Source organism: Brassica napus, chromosome C3 (assembly GCF_020379485.1).
Source record: "Brassica napus cultivar Da-Ae chromosome C3, Da-Ae, whole genome shotgun sequence".
Classification (NCBI taxonomy): Eukaryota; Viridiplantae; Streptophyta; class Magnoliopsida; order Brassicales; family Brassicaceae; genus Brassica; species Brassica napus.
In genome coordinates this window covers 59,398,305-59,415,430 of record NC_063446.1, presented here as the reverse complement: position 1 = coordinate 59,415,430, position 17,126 = coordinate 59,398,305, and the positions used below count along the sequence as shown (strand labels likewise).

The following is a 17,126-nucleotide window of genomic DNA, read 5'->3' as shown; positions in this document are numbered from 1 at the left end:
TTCATGATTAAATCCATCAAATCACATGCATTAAGTCTGAAAATCAATCTTATTAAAAACTAATACATCAATCGGATACATCGACATTCTCGTCATCACTAGAAACATCATCATTTTCATTAAACTCGTCTTCAACATCTTCGTCTGTGGCATCGCCGGTAAGATCTTCGTACTCATGATTATGCGGATCAATGAGAAGGATGTCACAATTTCTTGTTCAGGTTCTTCGACTTCATTTATCTGTTCTTCTTGCAATGGTGGTTCTTCTCCACTGATGATTCGTCCTCGAGGTGTAACTTTGATCACGGCTAACCAATTTATTCCCGATTCTCTTATCTGAGGGTATGGAAGGAAGCTTACTTGGTCTGCTTGTGAAGCTAAGATGAAAGGCCCGAATTTGTTGTACCAGCAAAAATAAAGAAAACGTAGAAATTAATTTATTTTGCTCATGTATGGTGGATTCAAAATTTCCTTGCTAAGTAGATGTAAAATATTTCCTCGTAAAGTACACACTACATTTACGTCGAGTTTACGAGGAAAGCGTATTTCCTCGTAAAAACCACGTGACATTACATCGACTTTACGACAAAATGATTTCGTCGTTATTTTACGAGGAAATGAAGTTGATTTTATATTTCCTCGTAAGTTCCTCGTAAAGTCGACGTAAATTTACGAGGATTAATTTTCCTCGTTAAGTTTCCTCGCTAAACTTGTGTTTTCTTGTAGTGATTGTGCCTTATATGAGAGAAACTGGTGAGATAGATCTAAAATTTTTTTTAATAACGCTGATTTATTATGACATTACATTTATGTGAAATATTACATAGACGATTCAACAACCGACAATACTACTTGCAGTCTTCATTAATAAATCGCTCTTTCCGGGACTTGAAACGTGGATTTCCTGTAATCTGCAAGAAATTGTATAGTTTGGGATTCGAACCCCAACCTGAGTGTAAAAGCCTTTAAACCTTAACCAGTAAAATAGAGTGCTTTTACGGATAGATCTAAATTAGATCGTTCATCTGAGAAGCTTTGAGACTTTGCATAGTTATTTTTGGTAATACATGAATATTAGTTAACTTATGACATTTTTAACAACACCATTAAATGGTATTCATTTTTTTTTTGCTAACACCATTAAATAATATTCATATAGATGAAGAATATGAAAAAACAAAAGCCGTTAAGGTTCTGACTAACCCTTGAGAAATCAAAGAAAAATTTAGTTGTAAGAATATTATAAGCTCCAACTTCTAATTTTATATGCATAAAAGTTTAATATAATAGCGGACATCAACCTAATGCTGTTACTTTCTTGGCAAGAAATCTCTCATCCAAGTTACTTCACGTACTATACAAAAAGAAAGAGTCTCTGATTGTATGGGTTGTCAACAAAGAAAAATGATTTTTTATGACCGAGTAAATCATACAATAACTCGTTTAGTATATACAACATGTGAGAAATTAACTATATACACATGTACTTAATTGTGGTTGCATTGGCATGTGTGACAACATTAAATCATGTATTCATTTAGGTTGTGTCTGTATAGTATGTATCATTGGCGATAACGATCTGGAGTAAAATAAAAATTCTGTCTGATTACTGTACTTTTGTCCAATCAAGCTGAAAACAGTTTTCACCTATTTATTCTAAAATAGCTTAAAAGTAAAAGTTTACTCTGGTTACCACTATTCTTTTTTCTCCAATTTCAACCTCTTTTCACTCTTTTAATCTACTAATTAATTAACAATCAAAGTCATAGTTTTCTTAAATTTTAGTAACTACGATAAGACCTACGCTTTACACATGGTGAATTTATATGAAAATTATTTAAAAAATATCGTATGGAAAAATAAAATTTATATTCTTGATCGAATAAATATTTTTGGCCCTTAAATAATTATTTTTAAATTTTTTTTGTTAATTATATAATTTGTTTACTAATGAGATGATCTCATTTAAAAAATATTTTAGGTCAAAAAATCATTTATCGCATAAGAACCTAACGTTTAGGCCGAAGAATCTCAGGCCTACTATACGGTTACAATGAAAATATGAGAGCTTGGTTTTATATCATGATTTAGCAATTTAAAAGTTAATTATAGTTATGAGAAGTTTACGTTCACGTGCCAATCCTAAATATCTTCAATATTTTTCTCATTTTTTGTCGTTTTTTTCATTTTGGTTATTGCTCGATATAAATATTGATTTTTTGAGTTTATTCTCATTTCATTATTTTGTTTTGACCTGAGATTTAGAAAATGTTTAAGATTTAAAATTATTAAAGAAATACATATTTAGATTAAGATCTGCGCCTTGAGCAGAATAAATATTTTATATTTATTACTTATTTTATGTTTTTTATGCATATTATGAAATAATAAAATAATAATTATATATTAAATAACTAAGAAATCAGTTACTACTATGTAATAAATTGGCGTGCGCATATAAATCAAACGATCGCTCTTGTTTATTTGCAATCATTTTAGGGTAAATAAACCAAAATAATCAATCTTATCTATCGTATAGATATATAATTAAAATTAAATGATATTAACATAGATATATAGTAGACTTTTAATATGGATATTTATTAAATGAAGTTTCTACTCCTATGATTTTCTTTTTTTTTTTGTCATCAACTATATAAACTCATATTAACTCTGTAAACCAAACCGGGTGATCTGCATCCATGTGAACGACAAAACACGATTGCTTCCTAGCACTGCGTGCTAGACTATCCGCCTTTGAGTTTTGCGTCTGTGGTACATAGATAAGCTCTGATCGGGTGAAACACTCTTTCAGGATCTTGATGTCTTCCAAATAACTTGCAAAAGTTGGCCACTCCTCTGGTTCTGAAACCATCTTCACCGATTGAGAACAATCCGTTGCAAACGTAACCTGAAATTGACGTAAATTCCTCATGCATTTCATTGCCCATAGTAACGCTTCCATCTCCGCATGATGAGGCGAGAGACTAGCCCTAACATTCTTTGCCCCCAACAATCCATCAAAACCTTCCAACGTACTGAACCAACTTTGTCCTGAAAAATTAGAACCCTCTTTCCACGAGCCATCCGTAAAACACCATCTTCCTGGAATTGATGGTAATTTCGTATTTATTTGTGGAGCCGTTCTCTGATCATTTAATACTTGTGCTTCAGCCCACAGTGTCGATTCCGTTTATGCCAGTTTAAGCGTATCCATGGGATCCATGTCCAAATTACTGAAAACTTTATTATTCCTGGCTTTCCAGATGTACCAAAGTATCCAAGCAAACTGATGATCCTCCATCTGCGGAAGGACTCTCCAAAATCGATAATCCATATTTGTGAAGAGTGCTCTTGTTGGAAAAAAAAACTGGATTTGATGGTATCTTCGAGAGAGCCCAAACCTGAATAGCTGGGGGACATTCAAAAAACACATGATTTATCGATTCCTCATGAGCTCCACATCTTGCACAGCAAATGTCCCTTTGAATCCCCCTTACTTGTAAATTCTTCCGCATTGCTATACACCCTGTCACTAATTACCATAGGAAATGTTTAAGCTTTGGTGGACATCGTATTTTCCAACAGAAAGCCTTTAAAACATCAACTGTGGGGCCAATCAGTAATGGTGGTCTTTCTCTATCTGGATAGATCCTCTCTACCTGATATCTTGATTTGACCGAATATTTTCCATTTTTTGTAAAGTGCCATCCATCTTTATCTATCCGCTGAGTCCTGCTTAATGGAATGCTTTCTATAAGTTTCGCATCTTGGGGATCCACCAAAACCTGAATTGCCTCCAAATTCCAAGTACGCGAAGTAGAGTCAATGAGAGACTCGACTTTAAGATCCGGATATAAGTTGTGTTGATTTTTATTAGCTGGTCTCGGGCAAGTGGTTGGGAGCCAAGGATCATTCCATACAGAGATAGAAGATCTTGATCCCACCCTTTTGATTAGTCATTTGCTTACCAGAGATCTAGCAGAAACAATACTCTGCCAGCCATAAGACGGAGAATATGAATGAATCGGTTCCACCGACCTTTGAAAACTCGAGAAAATAACGTGTTGGGCTTTTCAATCAGTCGCCATAACTGTTTACCAAACATCGCCGTATTGAAATCAGTGATGTCCTTAAAACCCAAGCCTCCTTCATCCTTATATGCGCATACTTTGTCCCATGATTTCCAATGCATGCCTCTAGTGCTTCCCCTTGGACTCCACCTGTAATAACCCTTACAAGCAGATAGAATTTTGGTTGAGAAAATTCTTTAAGATCAGTTTGAAGATTGGTCGATCAGAATTTTAATAAAAATCGACACAGTGAATTAATCTCTCGACGGGGCTGTCTTTTGGTCGAAAGACCATCTCTTGATGGTTCTGGTCGAGTGTTAATTATTATTGTCAATTTTTATTCATGCTGGGCTAGTTTATTCAGAGCAGGACGAGTTTCGAAGGATGAAAAATATTTAGTCGAAACAGTCCGAAAAATATCGACAAAACTCTTAAAATTATTTATGAACAATCACATGTCTTGCACCTTCTAGCCTACTTGCTTCCTCAGTAATTAGGTCACATGACATGCACCTACTTACTTACCTGCTTGCTCATTAGAAGTCGCATGCTGGTCACAAGCTGTTTGCTTCAGCTGCTTGTATCTTTCTTCATGGAAGGGAAATGTTCAGCTGCTTGTGCTGCTTGGTGTGCTGAAGCATGTCACCAGCTGTCTAACCTCATCTTTGTCTTTTGTGGGAGCAAAACCTCATCTGAAGCAACTCCTTATGATATAAAATACCTTCTTCTCTCCTCTGGATGTCCTGAAACAGATAGAAAACCAGAGAAAAGTTCAGAGAGAAAGAGAGAAAGAAGAAAGAAAAATCTGTTAGAAAAAATTGGTTGAAAAATTCAGAAAAAAATTAGGGAAGAGAAGTGAGCTTGGACGACCCTTTCTCACCATCTTGTGACTTTAATCAGTGAGTATTTGTGTGGTAAAGAGTTGGAGATTTGGTGTCCTGAAGTTTAGAATCACCCATGTTCTTCAGCCTTTATTATAGTCGGTAAAGATGTAAGTTGTTGTGTGGATCAGTTTTATTTGAGCATTTATGTTGGATTGACTGCGATTCAGCTTTGTTCTGATTGAGTCTGACCTTTTCGTGATGTGGTACTGATCAGGTTTGGCGTGGCTTCATCTTAAAGTGGAGTATCATTTGAGTTCAGAAAGTGTTTGATTTGAACCGGTAAACTGTTTTGTCTTTTGATCCAGATCAGTTTAGATTGTAACCAGCTGGCTGAGTTGTTGTTCTTCCTCTCTGGATTAATTTCTTAATCCCTTGTGTGGATTTATATTAGTTCAGTTCATGGTCACATAGCATCTAGACAACTTAGCTGAAACGATTTATGTTTGTACCGAACTGAAGCTGCCTTGAACTTGGCTTAGTAGCTGTCCTGAATCTTGAACTGTGAGGTTGAACCGGACTGATTAACCTTTGTTCCAACCGTTCTGTTATTGGTACAGATGGTCAAGGATAGTGTTCGGATCAGCCGGATCCTTGTGGTGGTTTTAAATCGAGAATATTCCAGAAGTCGGGTGTGATTAGCTTGAGCTTGAGTATAGTCTTCCTTCGCCAATCTCATGGATTTAAAGGTGAGTCTAGATAGATGATTAAAGAGTTATGAATTAGTGTTGCATGATTGAAAATGTAGATGATTGATAGGCTTTGTCTCTTGATCAATATTTAATTGGTGAGGTGTTTACTTAGTGTAAACACTTAATAAATATTTATGAATGATCATAGAGGTTTATTCCAAACCTTAGTACTTGTTCTCAAGTACTGATACATATGTATAGTATTAAATATATAAGTATAAATCATGTGAAGTCTTATAGTATACTCACTTTCCCGAAAGTTCCGCATTACCGTGAATTGTTCCTGCGATATGGAACAAGGTTACGAAGACACGATGATGGGGTCGCACCCTGGAGGCCGTGTAGCTGCATGCAGCGTTAGATGTTCGATCTTGGAATATGTAATGGAGATGATGGTTATATTTATTTTCCCTCTAGGCTCGGTTAGCCTTGGTGGTTTTCCGGGTTTAGTCTATATACAAATATTATAAGTATGAGTGAATGGCGGGTGTCGTGGAGATGATGTTTAAGATAAGATTCACATCGATGGAATGATAGGCCTTATATATGCATTCTTATTAGTTATGGAATATATTTCCACTGCATACAAATGGAGTTGATCGCTCGAAATATTACTAATATACATTGGGGTGCGAGACTAGGCTCACTTAGTAAACTAGTTACTCATGACTCATTTGTGATGCAGGTAACCAGTAGACGGGAGACCTTACTCTAGGACGGAAATGAACAGCATTAGCTTGCGGTAGTTTTATTATCCTTGCAAAGGCATTTTGATATTTCTTATGTATAAGATTTGTTGACCGAAAACCTCGAGGTTATTTTATAACAAATTTTGTAAGATGCTTTTAAATGATATATAAAGAATGTTTTTAAAGTAAAGATTCCATATGATATTAGTCCTTGTCCAGACGAACTAACTATCGGATATTGCTTTTTCGGGTTGAAAAGCCTGGAATGATATTCAATAGGAGCGTTGGTGTTCTTTGGTTGTTGGTCTAAGGTGGTCGGAAGTATTCAGAGATCCTCGGATCGACCATCGAGGAACATTGACCGTGTCATTTCCGGTCATCTACGATCGGAGGTGTCACACCACCAGAATTGTGAAACCGCACTCGTCAGCTTCTTTACAGTTGCCTTCAGTAAACGATAGCAGGACATCGTGTGATTTGGTAATGCTGTAATCACTAATTTAATGATCACTTCCTTTCCTTCTTTTGTAAAAAACCTAAACGTCCACCCCTTAACTCGATTATTTAACCGATCTTGTACAAAACTAAAAACTTGAATCTTTGAACCCCCCATATTTTCCGGCAGACCAAGGTAAGATCCCATTCCTCCAAGATTCTGAATGCCCAAAATATCCCTTAATTCTTGTCTAACAGACTCTTCAATCTTGTGTCCAATTTGAATTGAAGACTTATCAAAATTTATTAACTGTCCTGATACTATCTCATACTCCTTTAAAATCCGAAGAATGGTTTGACACTCTTCTTTTTGAGCTTTACAAAAGAAGAGACTATCATCCGCAAAAAACAAATGTGATATCGCCGGACAAGCTCTCGCTACCTTCATCCCCGTTAATTGTTGACCCCTCTCTGCCTTTTTTATATTTGCAATTAGAGCCTCAGTACATAAAATAAATAAATAAGGCGATAAAGGATCTCCTTGCCGTAAGCCTCTATGGGGAACAAGGAGGCCGCGTGGTTGACCATTTATTAGAACCATGTATTGAACCGATGATATACATTCCATCATTAATTTGACCCAATGAAGATCAAATCCTAACTTCTGTAATAAGGCCTTAATAAATTCTCATTCCACTCTATCATACGCTTTACTCATATCCGTTTTGATTGTCATATACTTTCCTTGACATGCTTTATTGGTCCGTAATCCATGAAACATTTCCTGAGCGATAAGGATATTATCAGAAATCAACCTTCCTGCCACGAAAGCTGATTGAGTTTCTGAAATGAGCAATGGAAGATAGATTTTCAATCGCTGACACAAAACCTTCGAAATAATTTTATATCCTACGTTACATAGACTAATTGGCCTCAATTCCGTCATTCTTGTAGGTCTTTCTGTTTTTGGAATCATACATATGTTAGTGATATTCAATCGAGTGTCCATATCTCCCGAAACCAAAAAATTATTCACCATCTCCACTAAATCATTCTTTATAATATGCCAGGAGTGTTGGAAAAAGAGAGTTGTCATGCCGTCCGGCCCTGGAGCCTTTTCTGGATGCATCATAAACAACGCTTCTTTGACCTCCTCCTCCGTCGCTATTCTCAACAAGTGTTGATTCATCTGAGGAGTAATGGCCGGTGTAACCTCTATAAGAAATTATCAAAATCCGATGGGGAAGTGGTACTAAATAGATCCTCAAAATAACTTATTGCCACTTTTTCCACCCCATTTTCGTCCGTACTCCAATTCCCATCCACATCATGTAAACCAACAATTCTATTGCGAACACATCTTTGCCTTGTTAACGCATGATAAGATTTTGTATAAGATCCCCAGATGCATACCACATGTTCCGGCTTTTCTGGTGCCAGTACTCTTCCTCGTCCTTATATGCATCATGTAATTTCCTAGATACCTCCAGAATATCCTCCTGAGACCTATAATTATCTGTTTGTACCTCCTCAAGAGCTTGTTGTAGTTCGTTTATTTTTTTCTTTCCATTAGGAGGATTATCTTTCCGCCATTTAGCAATTTCGTGACGACAGTTACTAATTTTTTTCCACTATATTTTGTGTTCTCCCTGCAACTCTTCCTTCATTATAGTCTATCCAACCTGATGTAATTGATTCCATGAGGCCCATCTGTCCAATCCACCTCTTATCAAACCAAAATTGTCATTTCCTCCTGGTGACTTTATCCTCAAGATAAGCCACCACTGGCCGATGATCAGATGCCACCATTCCAAGATACTCTATAAAAGAACATGGGAATAAAGTGTGTCATTCTTCATTCTCTAAGGCACGATCTAGACGGCATCTAACCGTCACTGCCCCTTTTCCTTTTACTCTTCTCCCTTGCCATGACATTTTGTTCCCCCAGGCCGGGAATTCGAGTAAACATCTATTTTTTATCATATTATTAAAAGAAATAAACGAATCTGCACTCCTTATAGATCCTCCATCTTTTTCATGATTTCCTGTAATCTCATTGAGATCCGCAATAACAAACCATGGTTCAGATCACGCAAGTCCATACCTAGTTAACCGTTCCCACACTTGCTCTCGCATTTTTTGAACTGGATCCCCATATACAAAAGTAAGATAGACCTTTTTGCCAAGAGCATCCGCTTCCACAATAATCATTCGATTGCTAGAATATAATATCTTCACCTGAAACTCGTTATTATAAAAAAGTGCTAAGCATCCACTTCTCCCCGATGGATCTACTGTGAACAGATTATCATATCCAAAGTGAGCATGAAATTTTTGAACAAAATCTGGTTTTTGCTTAGTTTCTGCTAGAAATAAAAAATCCGGTTTATGTCGTATCTCGCTCAAATAGCTTATAGTCCATTTAATTCTCATTCCTCGACAATTCCAACTTAAAACTATCATTTAAAAAATTAATATTTATTTACTCCGGAGAGCCAGAAACAAACGGGTGTAATGATAACCTGTGTCTCCACACCAAGCATATGCCATCCTTTGTGACCATTCCATAAAATACCATAACCACTCCAACCCTTTGTCTTCTTCATCTTTGCCACTTTCCAATTCTCATTCAAAGCATAAGACAACAATGCCTCTATGTCGCAATATGAGACGAAATCGTTACGTATATTTCTTAAAATACACACGGTGAGGGTATTGAAAACCGCAAAGCCTTTTCCAATTAACCAAACACTTATTGAACATCTGACTCTTCCACGTATCAAGGAATCTCCTCCACCAGACTGAAATCTTTTTAAACCAATTACATTCCACTTCATGATTATAATACAATAACATGCAATAAACAAAAGAGTAATGTTACACCGCGAGATCCTATAAACCCAAGTACCAAATCCAGTTCCCGAAGTACTTATGCCACCAATAAACTAAAATAGCCTTATCACCGACATAAAACACCACACAGTGTCTTCTTGCTTCGATACCATCCCAACTCCGCAGCATGATCCGCCATTGCGTAACCTCTATACCCCAACCCCTCTGCTGCCACAGATACGAGCCAAGTCAGTGTACCCCGAGGCTCATAGTTAACACCAAGGAACCAAGTAAACCAAAGAAACCAAATAAACCAACACTGTCCATATTCTGGTACCTAAATATGACATCAGATCGCTCATATCCCTGTAGAGAACTGTCACAATTATACCAAACCCAAATGCAACACAAAACAAGGAAACCGCAATACCAAAACCACAACGCATTTTTGTATTAATCCATTGCTTACTCTCAAGAGAAAGCCTTACCAACACCCATGAAAACAAAACAAAAACCAGACACAACTTATTCTTTAACTCAAATGAAAACCAAATACTTTTAAAGCTTATTAGAACCGACGAACAAACTAAACCATTAAACATACCATAAAACAAACCCTGTTTACTCAACCTCTCTTGTAGAAAGACTCTATCCATAAACTCAAGTCTTCTGATGACCAGATTTCGGGTTTAAATGACCCTTAATCTCCGTTTGCTTATTGGTGTCTCCTTGCCTTGTTCCTGTCTTAGCTCCAGCTCGTTTCCTTGGAGACGCCAGCGCATTGAATACCCTCATCTTAGAGCTCCCCACCGTGCTTAACGTAGGCTTGAACATGCACTTACGTAACCCTTGCTTTTTCCCCGCACCACCTCCAATCTGACCTTGCTCCTCTTCCACAGAAGCCACTTCTTCTTCCTCCTTGCCATTGCTTTCCTTAATCACCTCCTCAGCCACTCCCTCCGAAAGATTCTCCATAAAGTCCTCAGCATCCATATCTATTCCGTTCTCAAGTAAATGCGCCTTAATCTCATCCATGTCCATCACGTCCTCATCATCTAGCTCCCCTTGATCCTCCAACATACCTTGTACCGTTACTAAGCCTTGTTCCGCATCTGTAGGATCAGAAATTGCTTCTATTCCATCAGCCTGAGTTTTGGCCAGTTCCTCTTGGAATTTTTGAGATGGTATTGTTGCCACTCGCTCCTCCGCACTCCTAATCTCTCCCTCCTCTCGAGCTTCCTCACGTACCCCTCTGTTCCCCTGTTGCTCTCTAGCTTGTTCATTCTGAGCTCCAAGTCGTGTATCCTCTCTCCTCGCAGATCTATGACGAGATGCATCGCCGTCTCCCCTATAGTGTCCACGACTTGTATATGCCCTCTTGTTTCCTCTCTCTGATACCTTCGTCCATTTAAACTCTGATTCCTCCACCATTTTGCCCTTGCCTTTGCCATAGTAATCACGCCCTTATCTCTCCTTGTTTTGTGAATTCCCGTTTATCACAACACCCTTGTAGCTCCTTGCCCTATCCTCAGGCGTTCCACCTTCATACCACGAACCATTTGCATCTCTGCCTTCCCGTTTCTTCTCCGGACTCATCTTGTTGTTCTTCTCGTCTAATGGGCACACTTCATCCTTATGACAAAGGCTGCCACAGACTTGGCAATAGCCAAATAACTTATCGTACCGCAACGACACTGGAGCTTCATCGCCCTCATAGAACTCCCCGCCTGTGAAATCCACTGTCGTTTCAAAACAAAGCTCCTTGAACGCATCAACCACTACTTGAACTCAAGAATGAGCTACATCCACAGCTACCGTCCTTCTAATAGCATCACCAATGCTCTCGAAAGTGGGTGTTGTTTTAAATTCCCCCGGTACGCCTATCACACGCACCCAGAACGTGATCTGAGACGGGTATAGCAAGGACTTCTTTGGTTGCCAGCGTGCCAAAGAGAGCATCCAGTAGTCAAAGTGAAATGGCTGGAGCTTGAGAACCCCTTCCATATCCTCCTCCTTCTCGAAATCAAACTGAAACTTCCCGAAACCCAAATCTGTACCAACCACCTTTTCCTCCGATTTTCAGATCTTCGGGAGGTTCGAGATCAGCGCCTTCATCTCCTGCTCCTCAGGATTCATACATCGTCCAAGCAAGGTCTTAGAGAAGGTCTTGATCAGGGCTGAGTTGTCGAAATGGGGCACCGAGATCTTCAGCCTCTTGCGAGTGCCTTCACCGTTCTTCACCTCCCCCACATTACCCAAAAGCTGACTCGGCGTCATATCCTAAAGAGGAAAAGAGAAACTTTGATCTTTGTATAGAACAAGATAGAAAGTTTCGAGTGAAATGATACAACTAAAACTCAACCCCATGTTCCTTTTATACTGATCCCAAATCCTCATCATTCCGTTCCCAAGATTTCCTCTATTATCGCGAAATCTCCTATAATTGTAATTCAAATCAATCTCCCTTGACAAACTCAATCGCAAAACGCATAATCCCCAAATTATCTCCACATCAAATCCATCGCGATTCCCTTTTCTAGATGAAGCGCTAACCCCAGATCCCTGATTGATTATACGAAAAGAAAGAGCGACGATACCTCTATAAGGATTTGATTCCGTCTTAATGAGGAGCGAAATCAAAATCCAAATCGCTGAGATTCTAAATCACCGAGTTTTCCCCAAATTAAATACCACTTTCCCAAGCCAAGCCATCGAAGATTAACCACTGATTGCGAGATCCAAATCTCATAAAACCCCCAAATCCCAGGATTCCAACGCCGTGAGATCATCGTAGATCTAGATCGCCATTTTCATCGCCACTACGATACTTTTTAATATATATTTTTCAATACGGTTTCTAGTCTAGGTTAGGTTGAACATATATTGAAAAGTTAATATTTTAATTTTGAAATTTTAATTTTTTTTAAATGATTATAAATTATTGAAACCACTAAACATTCCACTTTAAAAAAAAATCGTTGGTGTAAGATTTTGTTACACAAATATATAAATAATCATCGTTTCTACTCATGTGATTATTTGCATAGTTGCTTTCTCATTAAGAGACCCTTCAGTTACTTCATGACTAGAAAGCCTATCACTTAAGCAACTTTTCACTGTCAAATCTCAAACATGTGATCCTAGTTTATTGGAGAGCGCATCACGGATCATTTGTTTATCCTATTCACTAGTTATCTTACCATAGTCTAGATGCTGTTTCCACTCTCTGATATGAAATAAAATATATTTTTAAATAGTTAAACGTAGTCAAACAATCAAACAATATACATTATTATGTGTATCTAAATCCAGTTCCTTATTCTTCTTCTCCACCACCCACAATCAAACTTTCCTAATGGCTTCTATCAGCTTATTTGAAGCATCAGTATCTCTCTTTTTTTTGCTTTTTTGTCTTCTGCCACTTTGTAAACAAGAAATATTCTGGTTACTTGCAAATCAAGAAAGCTCTTTGAAGCTACCCTTGGAACTGGCCTGTTCTTGGGATGCTTCCATCTGTGCTCGTGAGGCTCAATCGGATTGATGATGCCATCTCGATCATTGAAAAGACCCACTTGATTTGTATTCAAGTCATGGTTCGCTAGAGTTGATGCGTTAATCACCGTTGATCCAGCTAATATACATCTTATTTCTCCAACTACGTCAAAGGACCACCTGAGTTCAAAGAAAGGTCGGTCCTGAGCCAAGCCAGATGAAATATTCGACTTAAGCCTCCAAAAAATTTAAAAAAATTAGATGTGCATAAACCCCAAATTTATAAAAAAAAGGTTTTTAGATTTCCAAACTATTTAAATTTTTATTAAACCGTCTAGAGTCCTCAAAATCTCAGGATCGGCCTAGTTCAAATAGATATTTGATGTTTATGGAGACCCGATTTTCACTGCCGACTCAGAGCTATCCAAGAATCTAAGAATGTTTTCTCAGGTCATCCTCAGCCAGGTTTTCAGAACTTGTCAATGAGTGTGTCACGTGTCACAAGTAAAATCAAGGATGTGCTTCTCCTCTTTTCAGTCGCTTTTTAGAAGATGGGACCATCTTGGACTTGCAGGATGTGTTCCAGAGATTCATTTTCGATACAACACTAGTTATAACTACCAGGTCTGATCCTCAATCTCTCTCAATTGATATGCCACAGGTTGAGTTCGCAATAGTCGTTGAGTATGTTGGGGAAGCCATGGTCGGCTAGAGTTTTTGAACAAGTTGGTTTATCTACATGGGGTGTTGTATGAAACGATGAGGCTCTATCCACCAATTCGGTTCGAGAGCAAGACTTCTATAAAATCAGATGTACTTCCAAGTGGGCACAGAATCGATGCTAATCCTAATATTATCTTCCTTATTTATGCGTTAGGGAGGATGAGATCCTTATGGGGAGAAGACGCGTTGGAATTCAACCCAGAGAGATGGATTTCAGAATCTGGTGGGTTGAGACATTAGCCTTCTTCCATGTTCTTTGTGTTTAACTCCGGTCCAATAACTTGTTCCGTTAAGCATTTAGCTATGACTTCAATGAAGACTACAATCGTGGAGATATTACAACAATTGTGGAGACTAGCACCGCCGCTGCCGCAACTCCTTCCACACCGCCACCCATCTCTCCTTGCATGCCACCACCTCCAACTCCTTGCACAACCACCGCTACAATTCCTTTTACCACTACTTCCATTTCTGCTCACTCCTCACCCGCTATCACCATCGTTGCATCATACACCACCATTTTCCATCAAATTCATTGATGATAGTAGATCCGTTTTTTTTAATTGTTTCTGTTTTTTTAACAACCTTTTAATTGTTTCTGTTATTGAATTTTTTTTCAGCATTTTTGTTATTCTATTTCTATATTTAGTTTTATGCAATGAAATATTTGATGATTTTTAATATTTGTTATAATTTAATAAAATAACATTTCCATTTTTTTTAAATACATTCAGTTGTCGAAAATTCATTGGAGGTGATTCAGTCATAAATTTATCGGTATGTTCCGATGATTTTTCGACAAACATTTCAGACAATATTTGTGCTCGGAACTTACAGATAATTTTCTGAGAAATGGTGATTTTCGAGACCCAAACTCCTGACAAAATTTGGATAGTCGGAAAACAATACTCCTTCCGTTCGGTAAGAGTTGACGTTTAAGTGTTTTTTATATATCAATATATTTGATGTTTATAAAATCTTAAGCAAATAATGACAAAAATATGACTTATTTTATTTTTGCAATTGATAATGATAGGAAGATAATTTTAACATTAAATAATATTTCCTCCGTTTCAAAAAAAATGCATTTTCTAGAGAAAAAAATTGTTTCAAAAATATGCATTTTTTACATTTTTAATACAATTTTTGTTAACTGAGAAATTGTGAAGTTTAAAAACATTATTTGCAGTTTTTAAAATTTTATTGGTTTTAAAATATAGAAAATATAAAATTACAAAAAATTATGTATTTATAATTAAGTTTTAATACCCCCTCCGTTTTTTTTGTATGATGTTTTTGAAGATAATTTTGTTTCAATTTGTATGATGTTTTAAAACTTTCAATGCAAAATTGATTAAAATATTAAAAGTTAATGTGTAGTTTTTGTTTTATTTGTTCAGAATAACAATAATTGACTACTTTTAGTTACTTTTTGTTGTTGTAATCAAATGATGCTATTAAAAGTAAAAAATTTCTTAATTTATGTGTTTATGCTAAAACATCTTACAAAAAGAATTAGATAGAGTATATTTTATTAAAAAGTGTGAAAATTTTAAAACATATATTATTTTGAAAATTCTAAAACATATATTATTTTGAAACAGAAAGAGTAATTGGAAAAATTGAAATAGAGATATCATCTTTCTTAATCTATGTGCAAAGCTGTGGAACTTCAAATAATAGCAATATAGATCGACACGCTAGCAATATACTTTACCATGTCTATATAAATCCAGTTCCTTCTTCTCCTATACCCACTATCAAACTTCCCTAATGGCTTCCTTTGGCTTATTTGAAACATCCATATCCCTTTTTTGCTTTCTCATCTTCTTTTACTTTCTCATAAAGAAACATTCTGGTTACATCAAGAAAACCCTTTGTTACCCTTGGAACTGGCCTGTTCTTGGGATGCTTCCAGCTATAATCATGTGGTACAAGCGAATCGATGTTCTCATATGGGTCTTAGAGAAGAGCAACATGACGTTTCTATTCAAGGGTCCGTGGTTCACTAGAATGGATCTGTTATTCACGGTTGATCCAGCTAATATACAACATATATTGAGCTCAAATTTCACCAACTACATCAAAGGACCAGAGATGAAAGAGATATTTGATGTTTATGGAGACGCCATATTCACTGCCGACGGAGAGCTATGGAGGAATATAAGAATGTCTTCTATGGTCATGTTCAATCATCAAGGTTTTCAAAACTTTTCGATGAGTATCACAACAAGTAAACTCAAGGACGTGCTTCTTCCTCTATTCAGTCACTATTCAGAGGAAGGGACGGTCGTGGACTTGCAGGATGTGTTCGGGAGATTCATGTTAGATACAACCCTACTTGCAATCACAGGGTCTGATCCTCAGTCTCTCTCCATTGAAATGCCAGAGGTTGAGTTCGCAAAAGCCTAAGAGAATGCTGGAGATTATGTTGTGTATAGGCATGTCATACCAAGATTCTTGTGGAAGTTGCAAAACCGAATGGGATTAGGTCAAGAGAAGAAGATGATAGAAGCGGGTGCCACTTTTGATCGAATTTGCGCGAAATATATATTTGCAAAGAAAACCCTTACGTGGAAACCAAGATTCGCCATGAGATCAACACAAACCTACCAAAAACTGCAACTAGTCAAGAGAGGCCATGGTCGGCTATCGATCACAAAGAATTTTTGAACACGTTGGTGTATCTACATGCGGCGTTGTATGAAGCAATGAGGCTCTATCCGCCAATTCCGTTCGAGCGCAAGACTTCTGTTAACTCAGATGTGCTTCCAAGTGGGCACAAAATTGATGCAAACTCTACCATAATCTACCCTATTTATGCGTTAGGGAGGATGAGATCCGTATGGGGAGAAGACGCATTGGAGTTTAAGCCAGAGAGATGGATCTCAGAGACTGGAGGGTTGAGACATGAGCCTTCTTCCAAGTTCTTAGTGTTTAACTCCGGTCCAAGATCTTGTTCTGGTAAGCATTTAGCTATGACTGCAATGAAGATCATAGTTGTGGAGATATTGCAAAACTTTGACATTAAGCTCGACAAGGGACATAAGATTGAGCCAAAGCCTCGTCTGTCTTTGCATATGAAACATGGGCTTAGAGTCACGCTTACTAAGAGATGTTCAGCTTGAAATGTCTATGTTAAGAGTTGCTCCAATAATAATCCATCGGATATATTATTAAAAAAAATATCATTTATTGTCCACATGTACTTGTCCCCCTGGTCTTTGGAAATTTGTTTTTTCGTGATTTGATGAAATTTATTTCTTCTTTTCATTATGTAATAATGAACAGTGAAGTATTATTTCTTAT

At 37.2% G+C, this 17,126-nt stretch overlaps 1 pseudogene; it reads left to right on the top strand.

The window, feature by feature from the left end:
- Window positions 1–15,556: 15,556 nt before the first annotated feature.
- Window positions 15,557–17,093, top strand: LOC106390415 (annotated as a pseudogene).
- The last annotated feature ends 33 nt before the right edge of the window (window positions 17,094–17,126 follow it).